General features: G+C 45.6%; 1 protein-coding gene and 1 long non-coding RNA gene across 3 annotated transcripts in view; one reads left to right on the top strand and one right to left on the bottom strand.

Moving 5' to 3' along the window:
* WWOX (WW domain containing oxidoreductase) overlaps positions 1–16,373 on the bottom strand; it is a 965,623-nt gene that overhangs the window by 631,302 nt on the left and 317,948 nt on the right. The gene's annotated exons all lie outside the window — the stretch shown is intronic.
* LOC309616180 overlaps positions 8,001–16,373 on the top strand; it is a 28,147-nt gene continuing 19,774 nt past the window's right edge. The window contains exon 1 of the long non-coding RNA XR_014237338.1: positions 8,001–16,199. This is a non-coding gene — a long non-coding RNA (uncharacterized lncRNA). The remainder of the gene's footprint in view (positions 16,200–16,373) is intronic.

Genomic DNA, 16,373 nt, shown 5'->3' on the forward strand with positions numbered 1-16,373 from the left:
TAGATCTTTTCCTATGTGTACACAGATGCATATTTTAAAAATGATTCTTAATTAAAAACAAGACAAATCAATGAAACATCTCTGCTTTGCAGTATGTCATGTCTGAGGGCCCTGACCCCCAGGCTCAGTCATGGAATAAGAGGCCTCCATCCATATGATGGTGGCAAATGGGGTGGGGTAAAGCAGCTAGGGAGGAAATAACAAGCCTCTCAGAGGACAGGCCTAAAGCCCTCAGAACCAGCTGTCACCCTGCAATGGACATCAGCCTCTTACTCCACTGACAGGCCTTCCTCCGGCTACAGGATCTGGACTGTAATTACAGGCAAGGCCATACCGTAAAGATGGGGGGAGGAGCTAATTGACCAAAAGTTCAATGTGCTGACTCAGGGACCGATGGCCGAGCCTTAAATTTCTTTTCCTCCAAAAGCCACTGATGTACAGTCCATTAAGTGGCGACCATGCAGACCCAGGAGATGGGGTGCTTCCCACAAAAGCACACGCGTGAGTCTCCACCAGAGACGCCTGGCCTTTGCATCAGAAAGGTCTTGGGAGTGCTGCCGGACAAGAGGATTTTCAAGAGGCACGAAAGTGATTTTTACTGGTTTTATGTTCTTTTGTGTGTTTGTTGCTTTGTGTTTGTTTCATGTTTGTTTATTGACCTGCCCAAAGTGAAAAAGCAAAGACACCGCCCTGAGATCCAGACCTCCTCTAAGGCTCTGGTTCCCAACTCCGTTACCTTCCTATCATCATAAAAGACTGGAATCCTTGCCCTGCTTAGGAAAGAAGTGTTACCATTAATCGATCCAAATGGAGAGAAATTTTCAGATGATCCCATATCATGCAGGGGGTAAGAACACAGACTTCAGAGGTTCAGACAACTATTTCAGCTGTATGCACCTGGCCTGGTTACTTATCTTCTATGTGTCTCGGTTTTCTCATATCTAAAATGAGGATAAGGGACTTCCCTGGTGGCACGGTGGTTAAGAATTCACCTGCCAATGCAGGGGACATGGGTTCGATCCCTGGTCTGGGAAGATGCCACATGCCACGGAGCAACTAAGCCCGTGAGCCACAACTACTAAGCCCACACTCTACAGCCTGCAAGTCACAGCTACTGAGTCTGTGTGCCTACAGCCCGTGCTCTGCAACAAGAGAAGCCACCGCAGTGAGAAGCCCGTGCACCGCAACGAAGAGTAGCCCCCGCTCACCGCAACTAGAGAAAGCCCGCGTGCAGAAACAAAGACCAAACTCTGCCAAAAATAAATAAATTTAAAAAAATTTTTTAAATGAGGATAAGATTGTGTTGAGGTGTTCGTTTATGTAAAGCACGCAGAAAGAGTGCCACGGTTATACATACATATATACATATAAGTGCACGCCAAGTGCTATATAGGCTATAAGCTATATTTATTATGTTGTTCACACTGTTATGTCATTGATCAGAACTTGTAAAGAATGACTCTCTTTAAACACCCTGAAGATATTACAAAATAAACCACCTGACACTTTAGGGGCCTGGAATGACCGAATGCAATTGCTCCTCTCTGCTGTAAGAGGGACTAACAGAAACACATTAATTACTCACACAAGCAGACACAGCTTGATGCAACAGCTATGTTCCTGAAACTCTCTGTGCACAAATCAAATCATATATCCAATCAACTTTGGTCAACTTGCCACTGCAATGGATCTTGCGAGGAATCCTCTCTGTTCCAGGAAAAGCTTCTAGACCACAACAATGCTAACCACCTGTCCTAATACCCAAATTCTTAATGGAGGACATTTTCTTATGCAGCTCCAGCTTACCTTTGGAGAATGAGGGTGAGGCCCGAGCAGACAATGGAACTTGGAAACATAGATCATTCCTTTAGGTAACTGGCTCAAAGTTTTCCCAGCCATCTGCCAGGAGGAGGGCCCAGCTGTGACAGCAAAACATCACTAAGATTCCCAAAGGTGTGACTGCCATGCAAGAGGCCAGTTTGTACTCTGCAGGAAGGACTATGAGGCTTTTATCAAAATATCACTTTGTGAGGATGGTAGATAAAGAGTATCTCCCACACTGACCCCAGATGATTAGTCATAGCCACTTGGAGTCGTGGGCCGAGCATGATTCTGATTGATTAGTGATGTCTGTCACGGTTAAAGGACTTGGGAGTAGATGCACGCACGCCGGTACTCACCATTCCCATACTTATGGTGCACAAGTAAACAGTATAACAGGGATAAAGCTCCTGGTTAATTTGTCAAAAGGCTACAGATTAAGGGAACACACACATTTGGATATGGTGTTGCACATTCTCTCGGAGCCACTTATTCCCTGAATTATAACTCTAGGTTGTTGCAAATTATTCAGGGCACAGAAGCACCCCAATAAAACTTCCCTTAGCCCAAAATACATATAGAAAATTTCCACACAAACACAGTCTCCCTTGGGAGGGAAGGGAAACATGGACTCTGTAAATACCTCCCAGTGGCAGGCCCTGGGCTCTCTTTCCAAGGTCAGAGATCATGTCTTGGTCACTGCCAAGGTTCCAGACAGACGTAGCACAGTGTCTGACGTGATACACAATCCATCCAATATGGGTTGGATGTTGAACATGTTTGATTCCAACACAGCGTGTGGTGGGCTTTACACACGATGATAAAAGTGCGGCTATGAAGTCAGAGGAATGGGCTTAATTGCTAAAGGGTCACTGAGGTGGACCCTCTAGTGTACCATGTCATGGGTGAACCTGCCCACTGGCTAGAGAGAAAACGTAAGTAACTCAGTTTGGAGACACACACAGGTGCGCATGCACACCTTCAGAAGACACGTGTCCTTCGTGATTGTGGGGCTGATAACACAGCCCTCCTTCAATCTCTGCTGGCCTTTGGCTCAAGCCTCCCCCTCACTCCTTATCAGCTGTACACAAATCACTGTCACCTGATGGGACCATCTGCTGTACTCGCTGTGGAAATGCCACCACCTATCTTCTGGCTGTTCATCTAATCGTGACATGAAAGCAGCCAGCCAGGGACCTTCAGGGGAGAATGACAAGTTTCAGAAATCTCGAGAACGACCGCCAAGTGCACCCCACACGTCCTACTCTGCATTCTTAGAGGGGTATCCCCCGCTATGCTTGAGACATTTCAGTAGCTGGGAGAAAGCCAGGTGAAGATATTGATCAGCAGCCCCGTGGGCTACAGAATCTCGATGGAGGTAACTGAGGGAGGAGGGAGATGGAAAGGAGGCACAATGGTGGCAGGTGACACTTGGGTCCCCAGAGGCGTGTGTTACCCGCCAACCCCCCCATCCTCAAATGACTGTTTTTCAGAACAGCTTCTTAGGCTCACATTTTCCAGGGGTTTCAAGTTCAGCTCTCATCTTCCAGCTTGCAAATAAAGAAACTTCAGGTGTGAGTCAGCGATTTCCAGTGTGATTGGATTTTGTAATCACTCCCACACACATGCAATGCACCCTCTTATACTTCACCCAAAAACAAGACACTGAATGCCGTTAGATGTTAAATACAGACCAGCAGGAGGGGAGGGAGAGAATTATATCCAACCACTGTTCACCTATTAGGTGCCAGGCCTCGGTTAGAAATGGAATAAAACATGGTCCTTTTCCCCAAGAAGCATGCCATCCAATGGGAACAATGACTGTGTAACTGAACAATCATGATACAGAAGCACCCATGGCATCAAGGGAGGAGGTGACGTTGTCTAGGTGAGTAGAGGTCTGGGAAGGCTTCATGGAAGAGGTGACGCCAAGAGCTGGGTTTTGAAGGATGAAGAGCAGTTTGCTGACAGATTGGTAAGCCCAGGATGGGAGAGGGAGCTTGGGGAGATGGCACAGCTGGAACCGAGGGTTCAGCCCGGTCAGCTCAGTTCAGGTTGGCTGAAGCACGAAGTTGCTCCAGGAGGGGAAGTGGGAGGGAAGGAGGCCAGAGTGGTCAGCCGGGCCAGGTCAGGGGCCCGTGAGCCGAGCCAAAGAACTCACGGTGACCCTTCCGCAGGAGATCATTTCTAGTTTTATTTGAGTAGCTCCCCTGCTCATGAGTCCTGTTTTGCAGTAGAGCATTTAAATGGCAACGGGTAAGGTTCTCAGAGCCATTTTGTTCACTAACTGGGCGCTTAGTTTAGAGGAGAGAAGGAGTGGCGCGTTACATGGCAAGGGAATCCCCACATTGGAAGAGGCACCAAGGGGAAGACAGGAGTGGACTTGGTTTGCTGCAGGATACAGAACGGAGGGCAAGATGGCTGGATGTTCAAGTGGGCGTGCTCTGCAATTGAAAGACGGGCGTTTCAGCAATGAGAGGGACCCGCGTTCCATTTGGCCTCTGCACGAGGCCCAAAGTCCCTGGCTTCCCTATCCTCTGTCCTACGACAAACCAGGAGTCAGAAATCAGTCCAACGCTGGAAACAAATGAGTGTTCCTGCTCTTCTTGGGCAGACCGTGAATCAGTTTACAGGGACTGAGGCAAGGCGCACAGGAGAATGCCACCAATGATGAGGGCCAAAAGGAGCCTCGTGCAATGACAGAAGACAGAGGGAACCACGTAAATACGAGCACACACACATCAATAACTGATTATGTCACTGTAAAGCAGCTAGTTATACCCGAAAGTTAGTACAATGCCAAATTACTCCGAGGTCAAACAATTTCGAGCCCTTTCAGGATGCTTCTATTGGTTCATGATGGATGATCAATCATGACTCTATACTATCACCTATTTACCTTGTGTGTCCTTGATTAGGAAAAGTCGAGCAACCCTAAATAAAGGCAAAGACACACCGCAACTACAAAAAAATTTTTTCCCCCAATCTGAACAAATCGTTTAGTGTAAAAATAAACAGAACTGGAAATTGTCTCTAATAAACTAATATTAGTCTCCCCAGAGGGTTAATTATGTCGCTCCGTATTTTAAGAAGAACATAAATTGCCAGTTTCAACAGATGTTCTTTTAAAGGAATTGGTTATCTGGGAAATGATGGGTCTTTGTTAGAGCTTACCCCAGTGGAATATAAACATTGAAATCATCCGACTATCTGCCAGCCCCCCTCCTCCGACAACTGTTACCCACACCAGTGATACACCCTTTCGTTATCAGCAGCTTTATGGACAAGTGTTCCAGCCAGAACCGTGGTCTCAGATACCAGACAACCGGCTCTGAGGATTTCCAAACTCCCCTTCGACCACTGCCAAGACCCCAAAATGGCACCTGCCCAACATGACAAGCCCTGGCTTGGATGTTCAGCCCAAGGCCATTTTCATCCCATTCTTTTACCCTGGAGAGCAAAGACTAGGAGATCACAAAGAACCAGAGTTAGAACATTCTGGAAATACAAGGTCTGTCCAAATTCAAAGGTTGACATTCAAATGTGCATAATGCACATTAAATACAAGCATACATACATATGTGAAAACTTCTTCTAAGGAAGGAATGAGAATTTAAGTCTCACTGTGAAAAAATCATTAGAAAGAAAAAAAAAAGAGATCATGAATATTCCTATGGTTTTGTCTCAAAAGGCATTTTGTAGACACTGAAAGGTATGTTATCAGGGACACAGAGTGAGAGCTTCAGCCGAGTAAGGAGAGAGAAAGTCCTCCATGTTGGCAGTTAGTTATTCCAAGTCGAACGTGAACCAGGCCTGGGGGTATGGAGAGAATGTGGGATCTTGGTGTCTGACCGACCACTTCACTTGACCTAACATTTCGTTATCACCCTGCTTAGACTCACTTCGAAGACAGGGAAACTGAGGCTGGGGGAGATTAATGATGCCTACGTAAAATTTCACAGAATGTGCCTTCACTATTGATCTGCTGGTAATGAGCATGAAGCCTTGTCTCGGCCAGAACGGTAAGCAGATAACGACTGACCTCCTTCGCTGTTTCTAAAAGGGCCCACTCCTGTAGGATCAGGCACTCTGAGGAGACTGGGCACTTTCACGTCCTCCAGGCAGGAGGGGACAAGGCAGCCGAGGGCCATTATTTGAGCGGATGACCTCAGTGGCATTAAGAGGACAGTGAGAGCAGACAGAGCTTACTGAAGGCCTGCTCTGCCTCTGAGCTAAGAAAGACGCTCAGTGGTCATTACTTCATCTGAACACCCCGCAACTCTGCCATGGAGACAGCACTACGTCCGTTTAGCAGGCAAGGAAACTAAGATTCAGAGAGGTGAAGTCAACTGTCCCAGGGTCACACAGTCCCTAGGTGGCCCAGAAAGAACACTCCAGTTCTGCCTGACGCACAGCCCACCTCCTTCCACCTCACTTGCTGTCTCAGCTGATGCCTGAAGACCACAGAACACCAACATCGCCCACTGCAGCGGCTCTGAAGGCCCTGGGATCAGCTATCTTCGGGCCCACGGGCAAGGTGAGGCCAGCAGGGGATCGATCTGGTCATGCTCGGAGGCCATAAAGGCAGACCCGGCGGAAAAGTCAGAGAGCCCCATGACTGCAGAGGAAAACTCAGGAAGAGCTCCGTCTCAGCCCTCTTGGGCCTGAAAAAAAAAAAAAAAGGGGCTCAGGTGTAGCACTGTGTAGGATAAACATGATACACATTCCAGGGGGTGCCCTTCACCTAGACGGGATACAAAGGGCCTCTAGAGGTGAGCTGGGCCAAACCTGCTTCATTGATGGGAGGGATCGTGGAACGTCCACAGAGCAATCCTGAAATTCATCCTGCGCTAACTGCTCAGACTATGTCACCTTAAGGGCCATCGGGATAAAGAACTTCCTCTGAATAAAGAACCATCTCTCACATCCCCTCCATCCCCAGCCAAGGGTGGCGGGAACCTTTCAAGTCGTCCACAAGGCACGCTGCCCAGGCCCCAGTGAGATACCCACCCGCCCTACAGGTAAGAAGCGAGCCTGTGACCACAGCAAGCAACAGTCAGAGAAAGAAGAAAAGGCCCAGCCCCAGCCACTCTAGAGATCCCGTTTCTGATGCGTTCCTTCCTCAGGAGCCCAGCAGATGTGGGAGAGTGGTCCTTGGGTAGAAATACTGCTCCACCGCATCCTGGCTAGGTCCCCTGGGCAGAAATTGATCTGGTGACATATGGATGCCTTCCTCCCAATTCCAGTGTTCTGGGGGACTGGATGTCCCTAGAAGCCAGGTAAAGAGAGGGTTAAACACAACGAGAGGGTCTCTATTTTTCCTTTCCTGTACTTTTAAGTGGTTAAGAACTGTGGCTCTAGAATGCTGGTTCTCAACCCCGGGCAATTTTGCCCCTCCAAGGGCATCTAACAGTATTTGGCTACATTTTTTTTTTTATTATCCCCTCTTGGGTACAGGGGTTGCTACTCCATCCAATGGATCTAGGCCAGGAATGCTGCTAAACATCCTATGTCCAACACACAGGACAGAGCCTCACAACAAAGAATGATCCAGCACCAAATGCCAACAGTTCCTGGGTTAAGAAACCCCGGACTAGAAGGAATGCCTACAGTAAGTCCAGACAGACAACCAGGGGGCCATGACTTTTGAGTGTTCAAAACCCTCGGCGTATGACGGTCCTGATGATATAATGACATGCAAAAGTGTCACTTCAGTGAGTGACTCACTTCAAAAGTGGGGGCAGATCCTAACAGATCCTAACAGATCTCATTAGTCCGTATTAGTAGATGGGATGCGGGGCTGTGGAAACAATTCCCAGAAGCTCAACTCTGCTGATGCATCTTCTTTTTTTTCAGTGGTGGCGGAAATAACCAAATCCTTGCTTCAGTCATTCAGGAAAACCTAGCACCTGTCTATATCAACATGCTGGAGATGAAAACAAAACAAAACAAAACAAAAAACTGAAAAAAAGAGATAAATTATTTATCCAGCATAAATATTAAAGAAAATTGCAAAACAGAGTGTGGTGTCACCATGCTGTTGTTACAGAATCATCTCGTTATAGCTTCTGGCAAAACACTGTTATCCTTAGTATCAGCACAACGGAACTGTCTGGGATGTACCAGCCAGGGTACCTGTGTCTGCTTGCTGTCGAGGACACTCGACAGCCAAAGGGGTCATCACGCCCCAGCCAGCCAAAAGGGTCATCACGCCCCAGCAGAAAATTGCGCAGGGACGCCCTGTTAGGAATAAGACTGAATTAGGAATAGACTATGATCTTCATCTGAACACAGGATGCAATGTGAAACTGGCAGTCAATCAAACACACACAGTGGTGCGGCGGCACCCTGGTCTGACCAACTCAAGGGAGCTCAGTTTCCGAGAATTGTATGAGCTGGCTGCTGGACACACCCACTGTTCAACATTAAATTATATCAGCTCATGATTAAATAAGCTATAGGAAAAAACCAACAAAGGTAAGAGAGACTCAAAATCTAATACTTCTGAATAATTTTAGTGTGTTTATAATACTAAAATTTTTACTAAAATTTTACTATAATCTTTAGTACGCTAAAAATTTTAGCATATTATCTATGCTCTTGAGGTCATTTGCATGTCTCTTTATATAATGTGTCTGTAGAGTGGAAGTATTATATATACATATATGATATAAATATATAATATACATGTAGTTGTAATATATATAAAATGGTATGGGCTTGTACATCCCATTTTTAGCTGAAAATTTTATACTAAATTTACTAAAATTTTCACACAATTTTTAGTACGCTAATAATTTTAGCATATTATCCATGCTCTCGAGGTCATTTATGCGTCTGTATCTCCACTGCGTACAGTGGAGACATTACATACATTCGACTTGAAGAAATACCCAGTATTTATCTAGGATACACTGGATTGGCCCAAAAGTTCGTTCAGTCTTAAGTAACAGTAAAAGACATTTTTCATTTTCACGAAGAACTTTATTGAACAATGTATTCACTAACCAAACGAACTTTTGAGCCAACCCAATAAACAGATAATGATAGATATACTTTTAATATATATAGAATGGTATGGGACTGCACATCCCATCCCAACTCCATGTTTCCTGACTGCCTGCTGGCCATGGCGTGAGCATGGATACTGCAATAATCAGGAAACACTACGAATCGGAATCTGTTGCCCTCTCCAAGAGCTGGTAGTTAACCATCCAGCAGCACACCACCCTCCCCAACACACACACAGACACGCAGGCACCACTGGGACTGCAGTGGCAGGCACAAAGGGATTTTGTTTTCGAACAAAACATCTATTGTTCCAAGTTTAGCAAACTCTTTGCGGCAGCTACATGGACTCCTATGTAACCAAGAAGTTTAATAAATCTGTACGATGAAAATTAAACACTGTAAATAATGTATCTGCTGAGGCTTCTTGGCCAGCCCATTGGGCCTCTGTGGAAAAATGATCCATGCTGACGTTCTGAAGAAGGTTGGCAAAACAAGCTCGGGGAGGAACAGCGGAGAAAAGTAGGTTTCCTCTCAATAATGGATGGAGCTGCACGCTGGGGAGAGGGAGCCTCGGGGACGGGGCCCGGCAACCTGCTCTTCTATCTGGAGCCAGCATCCCAGCATCCCAACCAAGGTGCAGCCCCAGATCAGCAGTGCAACTGCTCACCTGTGAGCAGATGTCCTTCCCGCAACGGGCAGCGCGCTTTCAAGGCAGCTGAACAAACACACGCTCCCCCCCCCAACCCCGTCACCCCAGAACACAGGGTAGATGAATTTAGCAGGTTGTCAAATGTCTGGGGGGGTTTATGTTGTAGAAAAATGACTTTCCACTTTTCCAGGCGGGGGAAAGGGGGCTTTGGATCCCAGAGAGGATGAAGAGGAAAGAGCCTGAGGGTTCCCCGCCCCCAGGAAGAAACTTGAATCAGGCACTTCCCGAGGAGTCCAAAATCGCCGCGCTGGGCAAGACCCACGCAAAGCCGTCACTTGACATCCACCACCGGAAAGACTGTTTTAACTGAAACACAGTTTGATTGTAAGTGCGGAGCCGGGGGAGGTGGTGTGTGCGTGGAGACTAGGCGATAGGGAACTCTGTACTTTCTGCTCAGTTTTGCTGTCAGCCTAAAACTGCTCTTAAAAAGAGTTGATTAATGAAAAAAAGTGCACGTAGCCCTCAGAGCCCTGTATGCAACTCAGCTGTTTCCTTTCCGCACGGGAGTCCGCATGGAAGGTCTTCCCACGGTGGCCCCAGGGTGTTTCGTGGGGCAGGCTGGGCTCTCAGGCAGCCTCACCAGGCAGTTGCTTCGCACATCTGCACCGGGTGTGTCGGCCTCACTGGAGGTCAGAGCGGGAGTGTCTTCCCAGGTGCATGAGCTTCACAGTGTGTGTACGCCCTGAAAACCCAGTGGAAAGACCCCCAGGCCTCCCATGAGGGAGCTTTTAGAGAAACGGAGGCAAAAGGCATCATCCCTCCCAATTCTCCTCCCTCCACCCACATCCATCTTCCAGAACCGTGATGCCGGGACGGCTTCGGCAAACTCCATCACTTCTTTGAGGCTGACAGAATTTGGTCCACTTCCTAGATTTCATTCCAGCGGGGTGGGGGGGCAGGGAGAAGAACTATCTATTTTACCTAGGAAATGTAAAAGTAACAATCTGGTCAGTGAGCCCAACCTTTAAAGCCCTGCATCCACTCAACTGTTACATGCAAACACTCCTGCTTTCCACCTCAATAATTATTAAGTTCTAATGTAAGGCCCAATTTCTGCTTAAGTATGCGTGATTATTAGACTACAAGTCAATTGTGGATAACACGCAGATATAAATGCAGCTAATAAGTCTTACTGTAATGATTAATCAATTTATGAATACATTATTTAAACTAATAGCTCAGGTAGGGTATCTTAAACAACTTACAGAGCACATCGACCAATTCAAATACCAGCTGCCAGATCAATAGGAAACTGTAAGTAAACTCTGGGGAATAGGTATACTTGCAAAAAAAAAAAAAAAAAAAAAAAAAATCTGTGAACAAAAGGGACGTGGATGAAGGAAATCTACAACAATTTCCATTTTTAAGACAAATGTAGAGACTTGCAATATATGCCAAAGCTTAAAGGGAAAGGTTAAAAAAAAAAAAAAAGTGCACTGCTGCAGACTGTGCTCTTTTCCCATCCTATGCAGTAATAATAATTAAGGGCAGGTCATACAAACATATGTTTACACACTTTTGCATACTTTTGCAAATAGACTGTATATTAAAGTTAATTTTGATTCCTAAAAAATGATTCATTGGGTTCATTTCATTGCAAGGTACCACATTATCTATGTATCTATAAATGCCCCTTTAACAGAAAAGAAAAAAAGGTGAGATTAGCAATTTTCCTGAAAGGGGGCTCATGTTCCAACTAAGACACCAGGGGACACCTGTCCTGTTAGAGCCACAGAGGTCCCCCCACTGTTAACCACAAGGGGGGAGCGGGTGGAGTTGTGAGCCAAGCAAACCCTCAAGTTTTAGCTCTCTCCTTTCCCAGTTTTTTCTTTAATGAAGGCTAATTAATGTGAGTTTAATAAATAAACCAAAAGGACCCTGATTTCCGAAGGTATGATATTTTATCACAGCTTCAAGTGATGCTGCATTTTAAAAATTTAATTAGGATCTTGCGAGATCGGCCACACATTATTGAGTAAGTAACAGCAGCTAAGTGAAGCAGATGAAATATTGGTAAGCGATGCAGCCCACAGTATAAGTATGTGAAGGGGGTCAGAGGTTAATCCCTATTGATTTTCTGAGTCTGCGTACAGCACCGCTGGGAGAGGCCAGTTCTGTTGGCAATCAGCTCCCACAAATACATTATAAATCTTACTGTCCGCCTTCACTGATCAGTGTCACTTACTTCCTTTGCTAAAGACCATTAAGAAACTACTGGAAAAAAAAAAAAAAATCTACCCAGATGCGGGCAGAAAGGAAAGCATTTTCAAAGTCTCCCGTGTCAGAGAGTGCTTTTGGAGATGGAGGACTTGCCTGGAAGCAGAGGCACACTTCCGGGGGCTGGCCTCACTCACTGAAGGCGACATGCATAAACACAGAGTGTTTTTCAAATGACTTCAAGGCCAAATCAAAAATGGTAGAAGGAGCTTTCATACTGGAGTGCATGGAAAAAAAAAAAAAAAATACCAGAATAAAATGAAGGAGGCAAACACAATCACTGACATAGATGAGAGGCATCTCCAACTTGGTGCTGTGAAATTTCGTCCTTGGTGCAACCGTGAAGAGTAACCTTCAGAGCCCCTCGTGACCAGGGGCTCCTTCCAAGATTTTGCACCAAATGTTTTACTCTCTCCTAAAGCCAGCCCCCAGTACGCATAAGCCTCAGCCTTCTCAAACCTGGGTGCCCACCTCCAGTGCACATCCAGAAACATTTGTGAATGACTGTTTCTTTTTCATGCCTTTCTTTCTTTTAATAGATTGTATAATACGTCTCCTGTATGCCTGGCACTCTTGCTAGGCATGAAGAGCACATGAATAAGACAGTGCCCTTCCTAGAAAAATGAAACACATGTCCTTCGACATACCATCGACTCACATACAACACAGTCCTGGGAAACAGTCATGGTGCTACTAAGTGCTCTGCCAATGACTGGCTGTGTGACACTCCACCAATTACTTAACCTCTCTGAGCCCCAGTTTCTTCACCATTATAAAGGTGGCGGATAATAATAGTGAGAATAATAATAGTGGTTGGGAGATTAGAAGTCACATGAAAAGCACTTAGCACAAGGCCCAGTAAGCATTCAATTAATGTTGCTTAATTTTTTTTTTAAATTGTGGAGCTATTTGATATTGAGAAAAACAAGTGATCCCTTTCAACTTCTGTTTCTCTAGTGGGGATTATGAAATTATGACCTAAAAAGATACGGAGCCGTCGGATCTACCATTCCATCCAAACACATGTATCATATCCACAACTTCTCAAAGCAGGCCTGACAATAACAAACAGGTTCTAAGTTGTTATTGTTTAGAAATAGTTTTTTTAAAAAAAGCCCTCAACAAGCACATGAAAGCAAAACCTACCAGAAATCCAGATGTTGGGTAGCTCAGCATTAACTAGGGATACACAGAAAGTTAAGCAATCTTTGGGCAAGGAAGGGTCCCCTTCCTGCACAGAAATCATGCATTTTATTTTAAAAGGCCAGCCCCAGAAAGATGAATAGAAAAGCTTTGCAGAAACGTGTCATTCCGGTACAGTGTTCACAAACACAACTCTCCTGTCATCTCCACAACACACACACACACACACACACACACACACTTCCCCTGCCCTAAGCAAAAGACTTGGCAGGCTTAGAAAAAGTTCTAGAGAGTATGTCCAGAATGTTGGGGAAACATTCTGAATCTCTGCAATGTTTCAGTGCAGCCATGTGCTGATATCAGGTTATATTTGAAAAAATTTTACATTAAGGAGTGGAAGGTGAGGACAGCTCTTCCACGGTTAATGATAAACAAAGGCACACCCCACACAGTCCCCATCAAAGTTCAGTCTCTGTGCCATGACTCTTTGTTTCAATCAATGGCGTTTTTTTTTTTTCCCCTTACAAAATACTTTTCATTTCAGGATTTTCAACTCTGCTGAAAGGACGTTCTTCTAGCAGCCAAATGACGATGAACAGGGCAGGATCCCAAATGAACAGTGAAAACCAAGACAGGCAGCAGCCACAGAGTCTTTTTAAAACCTTAGAGGCTCCAGACTATTTTAACTGTGCACCTTTGTTGGTTAGAAAAATGCAGGGCATGTACCTGATACATATCTACTTATTCATTTATAAATTATAAACTTGGATCACTCTATTAGCTACTATCTCAAGGTGTGGTACAGGATTAGAATGATGCAATTTCACCTCGTTTTGCTAACTTAGATTTCTGCTTTTTAAATGACTTCTAAGATCTGCTCAAATTGTCACCGCGTTTACCCTTGGAACGGAGGAAGGGCTCATATTAGGAGTAACTGAAGTGCCAATGCTGCCATTTCCTTCCTGCTCACTGGTGTTTGTGTTATAAGTATTATGCTCAAATGCTGGTCTCTTTGGCAGAAATCATTTTAAGCCTTTTGTTCATTTCGTGAGGGATGCTTCAAACCACATAATCTAACATCTCAATCCATTCGACTGGGCACACATGCAAGACTACGGTGCATTTTCCGGGGCTGAAAGGCCACAAGGAGCAGAGGCTGCACAGCGGACCCTCGGCTTGGAGAAATACCCAGCCTCACTCCAGAAAGTCTTGCATATCATACAATGCTCGTGACCATGTGAGGTCTGGAGAGGGTACCCACATCAGTCAGTGCCTCTGTGTAACACTGGGAAAGATCAATGTTTCTTAACTGAGAGTGAACACCACGTAGCAGTTAAGAGTGCGGACCCCGAAGCCGGATGGTGTGTGCTGGAATCCAGCTCCTTGCTCATCTGGACAATTTGGACAACAACCGTACTACCACGCAGGACACTGGAAAGGATGATACGTGTAGATTCATGCATCCTCCACACTTGGAGACTTCTGCTCTGGAGCAGTGCTGTCCAATGGCACGCTCTGCTGTGACGGAAATGTTCTACATCAGCACAACCCAACAGGGGAGCCACTAACCGCATGTGGCCATCAAGCACTTGACATGAAACTAGGGTGACTGAGCAACTGAATTTTTTATTTTAATTCATTTAAATTTAAAGAGCCACACGTGCCCAGTGGCTACCATCCTCAACAATGACGTTCCAGAAGCTTAACTAGTTCTCTGCAAATGAACTGTCCTCTCTCCAAGATGGAGCTCGATTCTGTAATCCATCAACTTGCCTCAGAGAAGACAAGACTGCTTAGATGAGCTCAAGCCAGCCTGTTTCTGGGCTCTGAAGCCAAGAGAATCATCCCCTTTAGCCCCTAGGTTCTCTTGTCTCTTAGATGCTCCATTTTCTTTGTCATTGGGTGTACTGTCCTCAGGAAGGGGCAGTGATTGGGGCACCATTGGGTCAGCATTACTAGAGTCCTCTAATTTGTGCTGGCTGGGCTTCTCCTAGCTCAGCTTGGCTTTTACCCCTGGTATGGGTCTTGAGTATTGGCTCAGGAAACTCTAAATCCTGCCTCTGACCCCTGCCGAAGCTCCCAGGCCAAGTACTTACATTGCTTTATTTGTTGCCCTGGCCTCTGTCCTCACCTTGTAAAGGACTGCCCATACTCTACAGATGGACCTCTGTGTCTACTCTCCCTAAGACAATGGCCACACGATTCTTTGGGGGCCACCAGACTAATGCCAAACTATTCTAGAGACTGGGGTGCATCTTATCTCCGTTTTCACTATATAAAGTATCTCCTTTTATGCGATAATGCCACAACAAGACTTCATTCTAAAAACATGTTCTTCACAGTATTCAGTAACATGGTATTTACCACCAATAGTACTAGTTTTATAAATTATGAAGTCCAGATAAACTATAGTCATAAGTTAAAAAAAGCTTTTTTTCAACATTATAACGAACATTAGAACCCACGGTTGAGTTAACCCAAGGATGAGTTAGGTCTCTAACCCAAGGTTGAGTTAGGTCTCTGTTTCCACTCGTTAAAGTCATTTGCAAATGTCTTTGACTTCCCCTCTAGACAGTGAGATTCTTGAGGGCAATGGCTGATCCAAATTCAAATTCACACCCATAATGTCTGAAGTACTGCCTGACATACAGTAGGTACGCAGCACATACTGGATGGATGGGTGCGTGGGTTGATGGATGGATGGATGGATGGAGTTCTACAGTGCTGGACTGTTTGCTAATCCAAACTGAGAGAAAGGAAACAATTCCAAAACTCTGCCCCTCTTATCAAGGTATTTTTTCCTTTCTTTTCCAAACACTCTTACCATATGGGAAACAAACAGAGCATTGCTAAACCCTACTCATGTTTTAAGGAGGCTGGATATCCAAGATTGTGACCCCTACAGCCACGGAACGATGCTCCATCGATCCTAACAGACAAGTTCGTGACGTCTATAGAACGACAAAATGAAAGGGAGAAAGAGGCCACGATGGAAACATCAAAACCAAAGGAAATACTGGAAATAAGTTAATGAAATTACATTACATATTTAGCTTACTCAGAAAGGGCTTGTCCAAGGGAAGCAGAGAGGAAAAAAAGAACGGCTAACCACCAGAACCAGCTGTCTAGTTTGAACTGCTAGATTGCTGAGCACACACCGTACGCATATTCATAGGTACCACAGGAAATTAAGCGCCACTGGAACCGGCGTTAAAACTCTCTCCCGCCAGCTAGTGCAGTGAACCGGCAACTCAACAGCCCCCTTGTGGCCCAGAAGAATTAATGCAGCTTCCCCCAGGTGTGAAGGTTCTTCTTGGGGTGAGGTGGGATATGGGGGGCATGCACGGAGCCCTGTGGGCGGGGGAGAGTGGGGGGCTGGGGGACACTGCTGAACCACATGTAAAGGTGTTAGATGTGGCCCTGTTTCCTGGATGGAGGGCAACGCAACATTATCAACACTTCTTTTTCTTTC

This window comes from Balaenoptera borealis (genome assembly GCF_965194805.1).
Source record: "Balaenoptera borealis genome assembly, chromosome: 19".
NCBI classification, from domain to species: domain Eukaryota; kingdom Metazoa; phylum Chordata; class Mammalia; order Artiodactyla; family Balaenopteridae; genus Balaenoptera; species Balaenoptera borealis.